At 48.7% G+C, this 16003-nt stretch overlaps 1 protein-coding gene and 1 non-coding gene across 2 annotated transcripts in view; one reads left to right on the top strand and one right to left on the bottom strand.

The window, feature by feature from the left end:
• Window positions 1-16003, bottom strand: part of LOC120404793 (zinc finger protein 850-like) — a gene marked incomplete at its 5' end in the record, with an annotated part of 508632 nt that overhangs the window by 129622 nt on the left and 363007 nt on the right. The window lies entirely within an intron of this gene.
• On the top strand, window positions 15185-15257 carry TRNAF-GAA. The gene has a single exon. It is a non-coding gene; the product is annotated as a tRNA-Phe (tRNA).

Below are 16003 nucleotides of genomic sequence, written 5' to 3'. Positions count from 1 at the left end.
AGGACAGCCTGAGGGAACGTAACTGCATCATGAATCCTTTAATTCCTATTAATCAAGAAGGCCCATATGTTGATTGTAAAATTGCTGGAAAATCTGTTACTTGTCTTGTGGACACGGGGGCCAGTAGGTCTGCTCTGAGATCCTCAGAGTTTCCCTCTGTTCCTTTGTCCACTTTGTCTGTTAATGCTGTGGGCATTTCAAACTGTCCTGTTTCCCATCCTGTCACATTACCTCTCTTGGTTTGTCTTGGCCCTTTGGAAGATAAGCATTCCTTTCTACTCAGTTCTTCTTCTCCTGTGAATTTGCTGGGAAGGGATCTGTTGTGTAAGTTAGGTTGTACCATTTACTGTACACCAGATGGCGTATTCTTACAAGTTCCTGATGGGAATACTAACCTGGTGTTGGCCACACTCCATGTATCAGAGCCAGCTGCGTCGCAGGGATCTCTCAGCCCTGACCTTGTACATTTATTGTCGCAAGTGCCCCCCCATCTCTGGTCTCGTCATGCAAATGAGGTGGGACAGATTAGAACTGCCGAACTGGTTAAGATTCTTGTTGACCCTGCTAAGATTTTGCCAAGGATTCCACAATACCCACTGCGTCCTGAAGCAGTGGCAGGCATAGCTCCAGTTATAGAATCTTTACTACAACAAGGTATTATTGTTCCCACGATTAGTTCTTGTAATACTCCTATCTTTCCTGTAAAGAAGCCAGGAAGGAACACCTATCGGTTTGTTCAAGACCTCCGCACTATTAATGCTGTGGTTTTGCCTTCTTTTCCAGTGGTTCCAAATCCAGCTACCATTCTTTCTTGTATTCCACCGTCAGCCACTTATTTTACTGTTGTGGATTTGTGTTCAGCTTTTTTTTCTATTCCAATTCACCCAGATAGTCAGTATTTGTTTGCCTTTACTTATAAAGGATGTCAGTATACCTGGACCAGGTTACCCCAAGGGTATACTGAATCTCCATCCCTGTTTTCTCAGATCCTAAAGAAGGATCTGGATGATGTGGTTTTCCCTGGAAAATCAGTTCTTATACAGTATGTGGATGACCTTTTGCTGGCGTCTTTCTCTTTTGAATCTTGTAAAACTGATACTCTGACACTTTTAACTGCTTTAGCTGCCAAAGGTCACAAAGCATCCCAGGAAAAACTCCAACTCTGTCAACCCAAGGTTCATTATCTTGGTCATGATATTTCTCATGGCAAGCGTCATTTATCAACCTCTCGTGTTTCAGCTATTTTGAATATGCCTAGGCCTGGTACTGTTTCTCAAATGCGTACTTTTCTGGGCATGACTGGATACTGCAGACAGTGGATTTTAGGTTATGCTACACTGATTAAACCCTTGCAGGATCTGACTAAGTCTGGTACCCCTGAGCCACTTCCTTGGCCTCCAGAGGCTGAAAGTGCTTTTGTTGCTATTAAACAGAGACTATCTACTGCTCCGGCCCTGGGACTTCCTGATTATACTAAACCATTTACTCTTTTCTGTCATGAGCGTAATGGGTTTGCTTTGGCTGTACTAACGCAAAAGCACGGAGACAAACACCGTCCAATTGCGTACTACAGTACTGCCCTGGACGCTGTGGCGGTGGGATTTCCCCCTTGTTTACGGGCTGTGGCGGGAGCGGCCCTTTCTGTTCAGGTTTGTGATTGTATGTGATTAGGCTCTCCTTTGATTGTGTGTGTTCCGCATGCTGTGGCTGCGCTGTTGTTGAAATCTAAGATGCAGCATTTATCCACTTCCTGTCTTATCAAATATGAGCTAATTTTGCTTTCTTCCTCTCATATTACTTTGGCTCGTTGCCCCGTTCTAAATCCAGCTTCTTTGTTGCCTGGGCCTGAAGATGGAGACCCGCATGATTGTGTATTTGTAACATCTGTTCTTACTCATCCTAGGGCTGATTTACTGGATGTGCCTCTGCAAAATCCTGATCTCCTTTACTTTGTGGATGGGTCGTGTTTGCGAGATTCTAAGGGTAAATTAGTTGCTGGTTATGCTGTCTGTACTTCCTGCGTTGTTGTTGAAAGTGCTTTCCTTTCTTCAGTGTTTTCCTCTCAAGTAGCTGAACTTGTGGCTTTGACTCGAGCTTGTGTTCTGGCTAGAGATCAAACGGTCACTATCTATACAGATTCTCGTTATGCTTTTGGAGTAGTTCATGATTTCGGATTGCTTTGGAAATATAGAGGCTTTTTTACATCTACTGGTTCTCCTATTAAGAATGGTTTTTATGTATCTGCTCTTTTGGATGCTCTTTTGTTACCTAAAGCTATAGCTGTTGTTAAATGTACTGCTCACAAGACCCCTCATGATGAAGTTACCCGTGGAAATGCTTTAGCTGACTCTGCAGCTAAAGCAGCGGCTCTTTCTGCACCTCAGGCTGCACATTCCTGTGTACTGATAGAGCAGCCTTCACTGGCCTCCCTTGAGGATCTGGCAAAGATCCAGGAGGCAGCATCAAGAACTGAGACGCACTCTTGGAGTGCTGCTGGCTGCATTTTACATTTTGATCATCTTTGGCGTGCCCCGGATGGTCGCCTGGTGGCACCGAAGATGTTATTGCCCTATCTTGCTCGCATATACCATGGGATGGCACACGTGAGCAAAGGGGGGATGGTTGCTGAAGTTGCCCGAGATTGGTTTGCACCCATTTTCCCTTCTGTTGCCCATTCCTACTGTCAACACTGTGTGATTTGTCAACAACACAACATTGGTAAAGCTGTTAAAGCTAAGCAGGCAGCCCACCTTCCTCCTTGGGGACCTTTTGTAAATATTCAGATTGATTTTATTCAAATGTCTAAATGTTGTGGTTATGAATATGTATTAGTTTTAGTTGATGTATTTACCAATTGGGTTGAAGCTTTTCCCTGCAGGAAGGCAGATGCCAGGACTGTTGTGAAACTTCTGCTTAAGGATTTTGTGCCACGTTTTGGCATCCCTGTGAGTATCAACAGTGATCGTGGAACTCACTTTACTGGACAGATTGTAAAGGAGTTATGTGCAGCTTTGCAGATCCAACACAACCTTCACTGCCCTCATCACCCACAATCTGCTGGGACAGTGGAATGCCAGAACGGGATTTTAAAAAATAAACTGGCCAAGATTTGTGCTGAAACAAACTTAAAGTGGCCAGATGCCCTTCCCTTGGCATTGATGAGTATGAGAGCCATTCCCAATCGAAAGACTGGACTCAGCCCTCATGAGATTTTGACAGGACGCCCAATGCGACTACCAACTGCACCCCCACTGACCTTAGCTCAGATGGACATTCATTTGATGGATGACATAATGCTTAAGTATTGTCAGGCACTAATGAAATGTGTTAAGTCTTTTTATACACAGGTAAAGGAAGCCTTACCGAAGGATCCTGTGCAACCTTGCCACTCGTTGGAACCGGGAGACTGGGTCTACATAAAGGTCCATCAACGAAAGACTGCCCTGGCTCCACGCTGGAAAGGTCCTTTCCAAGTCCTGTTGACTACCAACACTGCTGTGAAGTGTCAAGGACTACCTGCCTGGACCCATGCATCGCACTGCAAAAAGACCCCTCCACCTCGGGAGGACACTCCTACTGATGATCAACATACTCCTTCTTCTAGCCCTGCTGTGCCTGTTGGACAGCGGAAGAAGAGGACAAGGTGACGTGCTCGAAACCTCTCCCTTATCCTCTGACAGATCTACTGTGCCTTTGGATTTTTCTAACGGAATTCCAACATTACAACCCTCTTCCCCTTATCGTGCTAGACCACAATTGCTTTTGGGGGAGAAAAGAAGATACATTCGTTCTGCAAACACCTCCAGAGTCCAGGGATTCCTGACTAAAAGAGACATTATGAACTGGCCCTGGTGGAAGAAACGCAGCATCATTTATTGGCAAGGAGGGAACTGTGGGGAGCGTGCTTGGGCATGTGGGGTTGAATGGTGGCTTGGATTTCTTCCAGGGGCAGGGCTCTGTGCTTATGGACAAGTACCCTGGGGATGTACTGCCCTCCCTAATTGGCTTGATGACTACCGAAAGCGCCTTGCTACCACGAAGGTTACCCCCACTAGCCCCTCAACCCTGACCATCACTTCTGTAATTTATCCAGATGTAAACAAAATTGTATATTCTAATGAAATTCATTGGCCCAGACCTTCCCATCTTAGTGATTTGTTAGAATATTGCTCAGAAAGCCTATTTTTTAAAGTTCAACAGCATTCATATGTGTAGATTGCCACGGACTCGCAGGGGCGAAAGAAAATGCAGGCCTGTTATTTACCAGGCTGCACGTGGCAACAGACTATATTGGTAAGGGATGCAAGGAGAGTGTGGGTCACGATGCAAACTGCAGACACACACACACACACACTAAACTTAATCAATTTAAAAGTTTTATTGGGGATAATTACAAGGGGTAAGGGAGCAGCGTATGATTAGCTAATAAAGTTAATGAAACTTAAAACACACAATGACTAAAATATCTACTAACAATATTTATAAACAAAGATGCAGCATTTAGTAATAACTGATACTTACAAATACAAACCAACGCATAACGACCGGCAAACGTAGAAGCTCTATTTGAAACACGTGAGCTGAGAGAGAGGCTTCGAGGTGATCAGGCTCGGTTACAGGTATACACAGGACACACGGGTATACACAGGATACACGGGTATACACAGAATACACGGGTATACACAGGATTCGTTTTCTTTCTCCTCTCCTGCCTGCACATGGCAGGCAGGCCATAAAGTACCCACAATGACATCATAGAAGTGTCATAGGGGATGGGGCCCAAAACCTGTTTGTGTTTGTTTCTGATTGGCACAAGCGAAGTTAACACCATGTAGGGGAGCAGGTGCCTTAAAGTCTGGCTTCGCCCCCAAAAGGTGAGGAAATGCATATTGTCTTAGAATGTGTTTAACACTGAATGACAAACGAAGAGGCCAGGGCAATACTGGTATGGCAAGTTCTACAGGATGCAGACAGGAACTCATCTCAACAATATGAAAGAACCATTAAGTAAAAAACAAATAAATCAGTGGCAATAAAAATCCATAATATTACTGCAAATCAGCCCCTAGAATTTAAATATGAAATTAATGGATTTCATAGTAAAATAAATATAATGGTTATTCCTGGGATTTGTGCTATATTACCTGAAAAAGGCCCTTATTGTTATTTGGTTACCCAATTAGTAAATAATCAAACGACTACCCAAAAAGTTTGTTCTGCTACTAGAAATTTTACCTGTATTAAGACCATTCCAATGACTAATAATGTAACCTGTACTTTATTGCAATACACTCCCTCTTATGCTATTAATATTAATGCCTCTCAAAAATCTATAAAAGTCTACAACCAACAGATATGGTATAGACCTACGCTGAGGGGAAATGTGCCAGAATATCGGTGGACTGTACTTAACGCTACACTAGGGACTGTGAAGTTTACATTGCCTTTATCTAGTTTTCGGATTACCTCTACATATCCAAATTCTTCACAAGGGGCTGCCATTAGATTAGCACAACAGAGGGCCTGGGTTATTTCCTCTAGAAAGAAGAAGGATCTAGCCGGATCCTTGTGGGATGGGGCCAATTCTGCAGCTGCTGTTTGGAATATTTTTAAGACCCAGGAACATGATGAGAAATTGGGCCAATTAGAAAAGGCCACCGGCCTGATTTCGGGGGCACAGCTAACACAAGTGCAAACTGGGGTGGGTGAGTTACATGTCATTTCCGCCCTTAGTTCTATGACCCAGAATTTATTGAGAGAGATGGTACTGAATATCACTGAGGCTGCGAAGGCATTGCAGTGGGATCTAGCATGTTCGGAAATTCAGGATTTCCTGAATGAACAGCTGATGGCCATTCGGAATGATCTAGTGCACCACGCTTGGCCCACTGCCCTTACAGACACGTCAGGAGTACCATCTGATCTGTGGCCATGGAGACATACTTGGAGACTTTCTGGATGGAAGTGTGGACGTTCACAGTGCTCCTTCCAAGCATATGGACCGGTTAAGGGTGTGGGCTCCACATACCGAATCCTGCCGGGTCCATGGGGAGGATGCATGTGGGATTGGGTGATTCACCGAGATATCTGGGAAGTGAGGCCACCTGATTCTCCTAATCGATTTTTAGTTAGTGCTCCTGGGCTTACAGCTGATATTTGGATGGGGTTAGGGAATTTATGGACATTTTGGCCATTAGAACCACCACAGCTTCAGTGTATACGGAAACTGGAGCCAGGGGAAGTTGTCACTGTTTATGACCATATTTACTGGGAGGGTAGTGGTCAAGGAACTACCCTTACAGGACACCCACTTTTTCAGGCTAATGATAGCTGTGTGTACGTTAATACCACCACGTTACAAGATATACATATTAATCTTACCACTGCTGCAGGCACTCATATCATTTACTGGCCTGCAGATAGAATGTTACATGTAGCTCTTAGATTTCAGGTATATTTTAATTGGACTAAGATAGTACCTGATCGGTTTCAGAATTTGCTTTCATTGTTGCCAGAGGTTCGTAGAATCTCTGAGTTGCAAGGACAAATTCACATGCTTCAGAATATATATCATGCTGAACAGAATGCCTTTCATACAGCTTATAGAGTGTCTACTTTATGTACTAAGTTTGATATATTGTGCTTTGTTACCAAAACTGTACGACAACCCCAATATTTTATTCCTATGGGGATGTTATTGTTTGTAGTGTTGTTAGTTGGTGTGGGATTATGTTATTGTTGTTGTTGTTGTAATAGACGTAATGATGGTAATAATACTTTTCATGTTCATACTAATCATGCATTGTCATTACATCCCATGAAAACCCCTAAAGTTGCCATGTCTCCTGTAGACTCTGAGATCCATGATTTGATGCAAATTGAGATTTGAGGTATTTGTTGTACTAGAAGTACAAAAGGGGGGAGTGTGGAGGCCAAGAATTAATTAATATAGGTTTGAAGGGATCTTAATGTATGTTAGAAGTTAATGTGACCCTGCATGCTGTAAGGTATGTGGTACAGAGAGAATTGTGTGAAGAGTCATTACGACCTTGTGAATTGCAGTCTTGTTTTCTGTTCTAGTATTGCAGACAAATAAGATAGCGAATAGGCTAATGTATAAACAAATGCAAATGTTTATCTTCAATGTCTCCAAGTATGCTAACCATTGTCTGCTAGAAAGGTATAAAGATTGTTATGAATTGTTTACTAATTGAGAGAGATCCGTCCGGGACAAGGGGCAACCCAGTTCCTGACACTCTCTCCCTCTTGTGTTCACTAGAGAATTAATAAAGTATTTTGATTTTGCTGCACCTAAACAAAAAGCGAGAACTGAGTTTTTCTTCAACACTGGTCACCTGCCATATTTACTTTTCTTCCTACACATCGGGATGGTTTGTTCCTGCAACCTCAATAAGGTTTCTTTAAAATACAGCCAGCTTTCCTCGACTCCTTTCCCTGTCATGTTATTCTCCCAGGGGACCTTGCCCATCAGTTCCCTGAGGGAGTCAAAGTCTGCTTTTCTGAAGTTCAGGGTCTCTGTTCTACTGCTCTCCTTTTTTCCTTGTGTCAGGATCCTGAACTCAACCATCTCATGGTCACTGCCTCCCAGGTTCCCATCCACTATTGCTTCCTCTACTATTTCTTCCCTGTTTGTGAGCAGCAGGTGAAGAAGAGCTTTTCCCCTAGTTGGTTCCTCCAGCACTTGCACCAGGAAATGGTCCCCTACACTTTCCAGAAACTTCCTGGATTGTCTGTGCACTGCTGTATTGCTCTCCCAGCAGATATCAGGGTGATTAAAGTCACCCATGAGAACCAGGGCCTGTGATCTAGCAACTTCTGTTAGTTGCTGGAAGAAAGCCTCGTCCACCTCATCCCCCTGGTCTGGTGGTCTGTAGCAGACTCCCACCACGACATCACCCTTCTTGTTCATACTTCTAAATTTAATCCAGAGACTCAGGTTTTTCTGCAGTTTCATACCGGAGCTCTGAGCAGTCATACTGCTCTCTTACATACAACGCAACTCCCCCACCTTTTCTGCCCTGCCTGTCCTTCCTGAACAGTTTATATCCATCCATGATAGTACTCCAATCATGTGAGTTATCCCACCAAGTCTCTGTTATTCCAATTACATCATAATTCCCTGACTGTGCCAGGACTTCTAGTTCTCCCTGCTTGTTCCCCAGGCTTCTTGCATTTGTGTATAGGCACATAAGATAACTGGCTGATTGTCCCACTTTCTCAGTCTGAGACAGGAGTCCTCCCCTCTTGCAATCTCCTGCTTGTGCTTCCTCCCAGTATCCCACTTCCCCACTTACCTCGGGGCTTTGGTCTCCTTCCCCCGGTGAACCTAGTTTAAAGCCCTCCTCACTAGGTTAGCCAGCCTGCTTGCAAAGATGCTCTTCCCTCTCTTCATGAGGTGGAGCCCGTCTCTGCCTAGCAATCCTTCTTCTTGGAAGACCATCCCATTGTCAAAGAATCCAAACCCTTCTCTCCGACACCATCTGCATAGCCATTCGTTGATTTCCACAATTCGACGGTCTCTACCCTGGCCTTTTCCTGCCACAGGGAGGATAGACGAGAACACCACTTGCGCCTCAAACTCCTTTATCCTTCTTCCCAGAGCCATGTAGTCTGCAGTGATACGCTCAAGGTCATTCTTGGCAGTATCATTGGTGCCCACGTGGAGAAGCAGGAAGGGGTAGCGATCTAAGGGCTTGATGAGTCTCGGCAGTCTCTCCGTCACATCGTGAATCCTAGCCCCTGGCAAGCAGCACACCTCTCTGTTTTCCTGGTCAGGGCGGCAGATAGATGAGTCAGTGCCCCTGAGGAGAGAGTCCCCAACCACCACCACCCTCCTCCTCCTCCTGGGAGTGGTGGTCGTGGAACCCCCATCCCAAGGACGGCGCATCTCATGCCTTCCAATCAGTGGAGTCTCCTTCTGCTCTGTTCCCTCAGATGTATCATCCACTCCACTCTCTGCACTAGTACCTGCGGAGAGAACACGAAAACGGTTGCTCACCTGTATCTGTGTTTCTGGTACATGGACGTTTCTGGTACTCTTTCCTCTTCTGGATGTCACATGACGCCAGTTATCCTCACTGGCCTTCTGTCCCCGCTGTGTAGCCTGCTCTGAATCTTCAGAACATTGTGCCCACTGAAGCTGATCCTGATGTCTATCCAGGAAATCCTCATTTTCTTTTATGGAACGCAGGGTTGATATCCGTTTCTCCAGACCTTGAATCTTCTCCTCCAATATGGAGATCAGCTTGCACTTTGTACAGACAAAGTCGCTTCTCTCCTGTGGAAGGAAGACAAACATGGCGCATCCTGTGCAGGTCACAACGGCAGATCGCTCAGCATCCATGGTCTCTTCCTTCTAAGAGCTCTCTCCAGGCGAACTCCCAGGCAAACTCCTTCTGTTTGCCTCTCTGCTGTTCGCTGCTCAGCTGGTTCGCAGCTGACTGACTTTTTATAACAGTCAGGCCCAATCCCCTGGCCCAGTCACTCCAGCGGAGCACACTCCCTCTCAAAGGCAGGGGGAGGTGCCATGAGGGCCTGCTTGTAATTGCCAGCTGTGGGAGGGAGTGTGCAGCAGTGGTTAGCGAAGGGGCCTGGAAAGAAGGACTGCTGGGTCCCATCCGTACTTCTGACACTTGGTGTGACCCTGAGCCAGTAGCTTCCCCTCCCCAGGCTTGTTTCTCATCAGTAGGGTTGGGGTCACAGTCCTGACAGCCCAGGGGGGTTGGGAGGCTCCAGGAAGGTGTGTAAAGTGCTGGGATTTCAGGATCCCGGAGGCGCTGTCATCCCCGCACTAGGATGATGTTCTGCACCCCCTGCTGCTGGCCAAGTTTCTCCTTTCCTTGGCAATAAGACAAACTCTTGTTTTCACAGCCAGCCGATTGCCCAGTGTCATCACCCTGCCTGCTGGCTGGGCAAGGTAACTCCTCAGGTCACCACGCCCCTCTCCAGCCTGCCTTGGGCTTGGAGAGTGAGGAGAAGGGCGAGGTATGACACTGAACATCCTCCATCCATCGCTCGCAAGTGAGTGGCATTAGGGTTCGTCGGTGGCGTCCCCTGTCTGTCTGGGGAGAGGCAGAAAGAGGGGGAGAGAATCTCTCCCAAAGGACATTGGATTTGCAAACAACCCCCAGGAGCCCCTCGCTCTCAGACTGGGAGGGGCTTCTCCAGAGCCATCTCCAGTGTGTTTGGCAAGGTCCCAGGAATGGGGCTCCCAGCCCTTCCCTTGTGGGAGACTGTTCCCCAGGCTGAGAGTGTCTGAGCTGGGCCAGACCCGGGGAGCTGCTGAGCATAGAAATCAATGGGAAATGAGGGGGCCCTGGCCTTGCTATGCCTAGGGACTTTGAAGTGGGGAATGGTTTCCCAGGAGAAGTCCGGACTCCTGGGTTCTGTTCCTTCTCTAGCCTGGGCGGGGAGTAGAGGGGAGGTGTGAGTGTGGCCTGGGCTGGCAGGAGGGAGCTGCTTGTCCAAAGTGACCAATGGTCTTTGTGACTGACCCCAGTGCTCGAAAAGGATGAGACTCTCCGGTTCTTGCAGCCCCAGAGATGACGAGGGGGAACGTTGAGGGGGAGCAGACCATGCAATGAACTCCTGCCAGTGTGTGTAGCTTGCACTTCCTGCACCCCTGTGGGGGGAGGAGGAGCTGCTTTGGCTGGGGCAGGGATGGGGAAGGACCAAACAGGCTGGTTAGTGAGAGGCTGCCTTGACCCCAGACTCACACCTGCTCCCTGCTCGGTTACAGGATGGCCAGGCTCCTGAGGATGTTCAGGAAGAAGGCTCTGCAGGTGGCCCCAGAGCCTGAGGGAAGCAGCTGCCATCTTTCCCCGGAGCGAGCGGCCTCCATCCGCTGGCGGGAAGGAGCTCCGGCCGGGCCAGGAGGTGGAAGTGCCCAGCCTTCTGGAAGAGGAAACCTGCTCCCGGCGCAGGCGCAGAGGTGGGAGAGGCACCGGCCAGGCCAAAATGGAGCTGGGCCAGGATGCGGCTGGGCAGGCAGGACCCAGCCCAGGAGCGGAACCGGGCAGGGTGGCTCCGGAGCTTGTTGTGTGAGCAGCAGCGGCCCCAGGAGCCCAGCCCTCATTTCCAGCAGGAGGCATCGCCCTGCCCGGTCAGTGGGGACCTTCCAGCCTTCCCAGGGCAGGAGGTGGAGGATCCCTCTCCCAGCCCCAGCAGCTCGGCCCGCTCCCCATGGGACAGCAGCAGCACCTGGGAGTCGGACAGCAGCGAGGCCGATCAACGCTTCTGCTTTGTTCCAGGTGAGAGCAAGGCTGGGCTCAGGGAGGGGTGAGGAGGGGGCTGTGAACACCCTGGGCCCAGGCCCTCGAGCAGTGCTATGGGGGCGGGTCCCCAGCTCAGGTGTCTGGCCTGAGCCACTGAACCCCACTGACACTAGATGCTGCCACTTTAATCCTTGGTGCTCCATTGGGCGGGTGGTGGGAGGGGCTGGGAGGCACCTCCTAGGGAGTCCAGGACAGTATGGGGGGGGTCTCTTTGCTATGGACTCCTGAAGGAGTTGGGGGCTGATGACACTGAGGCTACTTGGAATCAAATACATTTGAGATACAAGTACATAGCCCATATTCATAACTTCAAATACAAAAATGGTAGACACACACAGCCAGCATAATTATAACCAGCAAATCATAACCTTGTCATAGACACCTCACACGCCAACCTTTGTACAATATTTGCTGCAAATATATAACAGTGGTGGCAACAATGATCTCTGTGGTCCCAGTTCCTATTAATAACCATCATAGAGAAGTGGGAGGGAGGCGTCTTCCAGCCGGCGTGTCTCATCCGTTTCTCCCTTGCCGCTTGGGCCGAGGTGGGAAGGGAGCGAAACGTGCCCGGCTGAAGGTTTTGCGCTCGCCCTTGAAGATTAAGCCTGAACCCCCGGCATGGCTAGGTCGGGGTTGTCCTGGGCTCTGGGGGCGGAGGGCTCAGCTGGGAGAAGGGGCAGATGAGGGGATTTTGTCTCTGATAGATAAGGGCTTTGTCAGCAGGAAGCTGTAGGTCACATGCGGGGGGTGACAGTGGGGTTTGAGCTGGGGTAGCAGCAGCAGGGTAGCAATGTGTGTGTGTGTGTGTGTGTGTGTGGTGTGGGGGGGATTCACTTGGTAAAAATGAAACTTCTAAGCCGCTCCCTCTGCTGGAGCAAAAGCCTCTCATTTATCTCTTCAACTCCCCTCCATGAAAATCTCCACCCCAACCCTGGTGCTGAGACCCCCTCACTCCCATGGAGATTTGTAATTGTTCTAACTCTTCCTTGGCCTTTTCCAAATAGTTTTTCCAGAAAAATGATCAAGGACATTTCAAATGAGAAAAACAAACCAAACCAAAGAAACCCCCACCACACACAGTTTGGGTCTGAATTTTTCTACTGAAATTTGGAGATAATAAAACTCATCCCTCTGTTGGCCAGAGACCAAAGCTAGACCTCCCTCGCTGTAGCTGTGACTTCTGCAACCAAACCACCAATGCGCTGACTCCTCTTGTGAGACATTTTGCTGCACAATACTGCTGCTATTCCAGTTATTGACTCCAGGAAACAGTTTCCTTAGCCTGGTTCCGTATGTCACTGGTTTCTATAGCAAAGATCAGTCCCTGGCCCTGTGGTCCAGACATCCTCATTCACATCAGGCTTCAAGTTCAGAATCATTTCCCATTCCAGCTCTGTGGGAGGGGAGACTTTTAAACACGCTCTCTGTGCAACTGCACATAGCTAAGCAAAGAGAACGAACCCCAAATCCCCCCTGTGCTTTGGGAGCCAGGTTTGCTGTGGGAATTCTGTAGTTCAGATGATGTCACGCCTGGGCATTGTGATTCTTTACCAGTTTCTCGGGCATTGGGGCATTGCTGTGCTCACAGCTGTGATGGCTGAATGGTTAAGGCATTGGTGTTGCAATCCACTAGGGTTCCCCTATGCAGGTTCAAATCCTGATCACAGCAAGGCCTGTGTTTTAGCCAGTCTCTCACCAGGGCAATACCTCTGTACAACCCCCTGAGACTCTCTCAATTCTCTCCCCACCCCAAGTAAATTCTGATCTGCTCCTTTCATAGAGATCCCTGGGGCACCACCTCACACTGTGTCCCTGAGGTGTCAGGCAAACTCTAAGTGCCTGAAGCCTCTGCTGCTCACCTAGTGCCCCATAGATCAGCCATAGCCCTGGTTCTGCTCCTCTCTCTAGAGTGTGAAAGGAGCCAAGTCAGCGACTCCATGGGTGCTCTGGGGCTGTAACACCAACAGAAAAATAAAGGTGCTCAGCTGTTCAGTGGGGTGCTGGAGGGGTGATGGGGAGGAGCAGGGGCAGGGAGGTGCAGGGTGGGAAGAGAGGGGACAGGGGTGGGGGCTTGGGGAAAGGGGCAGTGTCATAAACAGATAGTTAAGGGTTAAAGTCTCTTTTACCTGTAAAGGGTTAACAAGCTCAGTAACCTGATGAACACCTGACCAGAGGACCAATCAAGGGACAGGATAATTTCAAATCCCTGTGGAGGGAAGGCTTTGTCTGTGTTCTTTGTTTGAGTTGTGTGTTCTCTTTGGATCTAAGAGAGGCCAGACATGTCTCCAAGTTCTCCTGGAGTATTTCCTACTATCCAGTATAGTGAGTATTAGTTAAAAAGGCGGATTAGTCTTTTAAGTTGCTTTCTATATTTGCAATTGTGTGTTTGCTGAAGGAATTCTTTATTTCTGTTTGCTGTTACTCTGATTATGCTGAGGAGGAGGGAGGGGAAGTCTCTCCAGTTTTTATAAGTTAGACCCTGTATTTTTGCATCCTGGTAATACAGAGAGAGTGTACTTTTTTTTCTTTCTTTAATAAAATCTTTTCTTTTTAGAACTTGATTGATTTCTTCCCTTGTTTGGATTTTCAGGGGAAGGGGAGGGGGAAAAGTGAATCCCTCTTTGTTTGATTCAAGGAATTTGAATCCAGGTATCTCTCCTAAGTACTAGGAGAGGGGAGGAGGGAAATGGATTATTTCCTTTTGTGTTGAGATTCAAGGTGTTTGGATCTGTGTTCCCCAGGGGAAGTTTTTGGGGGAACAGGGAGTGTGTCAGACACTTAAAACTTGACTGGTGGCAGCGAGAACCAGATCTAAACTAGGATTTTAGTTTAGAGGAGCCTATGCAGGTCCCCATCTTGTGAACGCTAAAGTTCAAAGTGGGGAATAAACCTATGACAGGCAGAGTGGGGACAGGGCCTGGGGAGGAAAGGAGGGGATTTGTCCTGGACCCCGGACCCCTCTATGGCTGGCCCTGAAGGGAAGCACTGACTATCACAGTGACAATAAAACTGACCAGCATTGCGGGGGAGACAGAGGGAGATCTGCACTCATCAGGTCTCTTCTCTCCCCCAAGGTGAGCCAGACACTGCTCTCTCCTGGCTCTCACTCTAGCAGCAGGATGCCAAGGAGCCATTTCCCCACAGGAAGTGCATTGAGTGCCCCTGTGGTGCTGAGGGGGCTGGTGCTGCTGCTGCCTGTGGGGCTGGCAGGGGGGTTGACGTCTGCACAGACTCTCAGCTGCCGAGTCAGAGGGGGCACTTGGGACCTTACCAGACCGGCTCAGTGAAGACAGGGGGTTGACAGAGCAATACAGACGCTCTCCAGCGCACGGAGCAGCGTCCGCCCATGCAGCCAGGCAATGAGCATTTCCCACAGCCTGGAGCCGAGGGGGAGGCGGCAGCTGCTGTTCCAGCTCCTCGGGGACAGGCCCTGTCAGCCAACAGACACTTCTTACTCATCACAGCTAAGGATGCCGGGTTCCTCCAGTGGGGGTGTGGAGCAGCTGTTTGTTTTCCTGTTCGCACTCCTCTGCGGTGTGAAAATCAGGGAGGGGAGGCAGAAGCCCCACTTCCCTCCCAAAATGACGTCCAGTGGGGGAAGCCAGGACAACAGGGTGGGGCAGCAAGGGGTGACCAGACTCTTGCCGGCAAGGTCTAGTCTAGCTCAGGGTCCAGGTCAACCTCCTCCCCGCGCTACTGGCCTCCAGTCCCCTTCTGCCACCAGGTCAACCCGGGCACTAAGGCAGGAACAGGGTGAGGCAGCAAGTCAAGCTGAGCAAGGCAGGCAAAAGTGAATCTTCTCTTCATGGGCCGCTCACAATGATGTCCTTTTTGTGTGCAACTGCTGCAAAAACATCCTGGGCAGAGAAGCAGCAGGCCAAAATGCTGCCAAAGTAGCTCAGTTGGTAGAGTGTTAGACTGAAGATTTAAAGGCCCCTGGTTCAATCCCAGGCTTTGGCAGGCCCTGACATCCCTCTTTGTACTGTGGTGGTTTGTTGTCTGGGAACACAGCGGGGTCTGCACTGAAGGTGAGTCTTTGAGCTTAGGCTCTGCAGTAGGAAAAGATACTGTGGGCTTCTGCCCCTAGTTGGCTGGCCTGACCTTTAACAATGAAGGATGGGAGCTGTTTCTCCTACATGAGTTATTAGTGGTCCCAATATGGCAGGAAGAGAGTGAGGCAGGATGGCCCTCAGGAATGGTGCTGGGCAGTGACAGGCAGGTATAGGGGATGAAAACTCCTCTGTGCAGCTGAGAGAGGGCAGTACCCTGGAAGGGGCAGCTGTGAAAATGGCTGTGTGGAAGATGGAAGGGATTTGGGGGCCCAGGAGGAGAGGCTTGATGTTTAGTGCCTTGGAGCAGCTGGACTTGGACATGGTGGGTGTTCAGGAAATGCACATTAACAAGTGTAGGGTAGCTTGATGGGCAGAGGGTGAGTGGTGGAAGGGCCCATCTCTCTGTTCTCCAGGCCAGGGAAGAATGATGGGGTTGGAGTCTTGTTCTTCACATTCATGATGCTAGTAGAGAAGGGGCTGGAGCTCCAACCAGGGAGGGCATTACTGGTGGGCTTTGTGCTCTGTGGCACTGGTTAGGGCTATATTAGTGTGTATGGTCCCCAGTTAAGGTGTGAAAGGGAAGTTCTATGGAGAGAACTGGCTCCCTTCCTCTGGACTGCACAGTGTTTGGTGTTGGGGTGGGATTTCAATTGT

The sequence above is a fragment of the Mauremys reevesii genome, linkage group 4 (genome assembly GCF_016161935.1).
Source record: "Mauremys reevesii isolate NIE-2019 linkage group 4, ASM1616193v1, whole genome shotgun sequence".
Classification (NCBI taxonomy): Eukaryota; Metazoa; Chordata; order Testudines; family Geoemydidae; genus Mauremys; species Mauremys reevesii.
The sequence above is the reverse complement of the archived record's forward strand: the minus strand, read 5'-3'. Positions and strand labels throughout refer to the sequence as shown.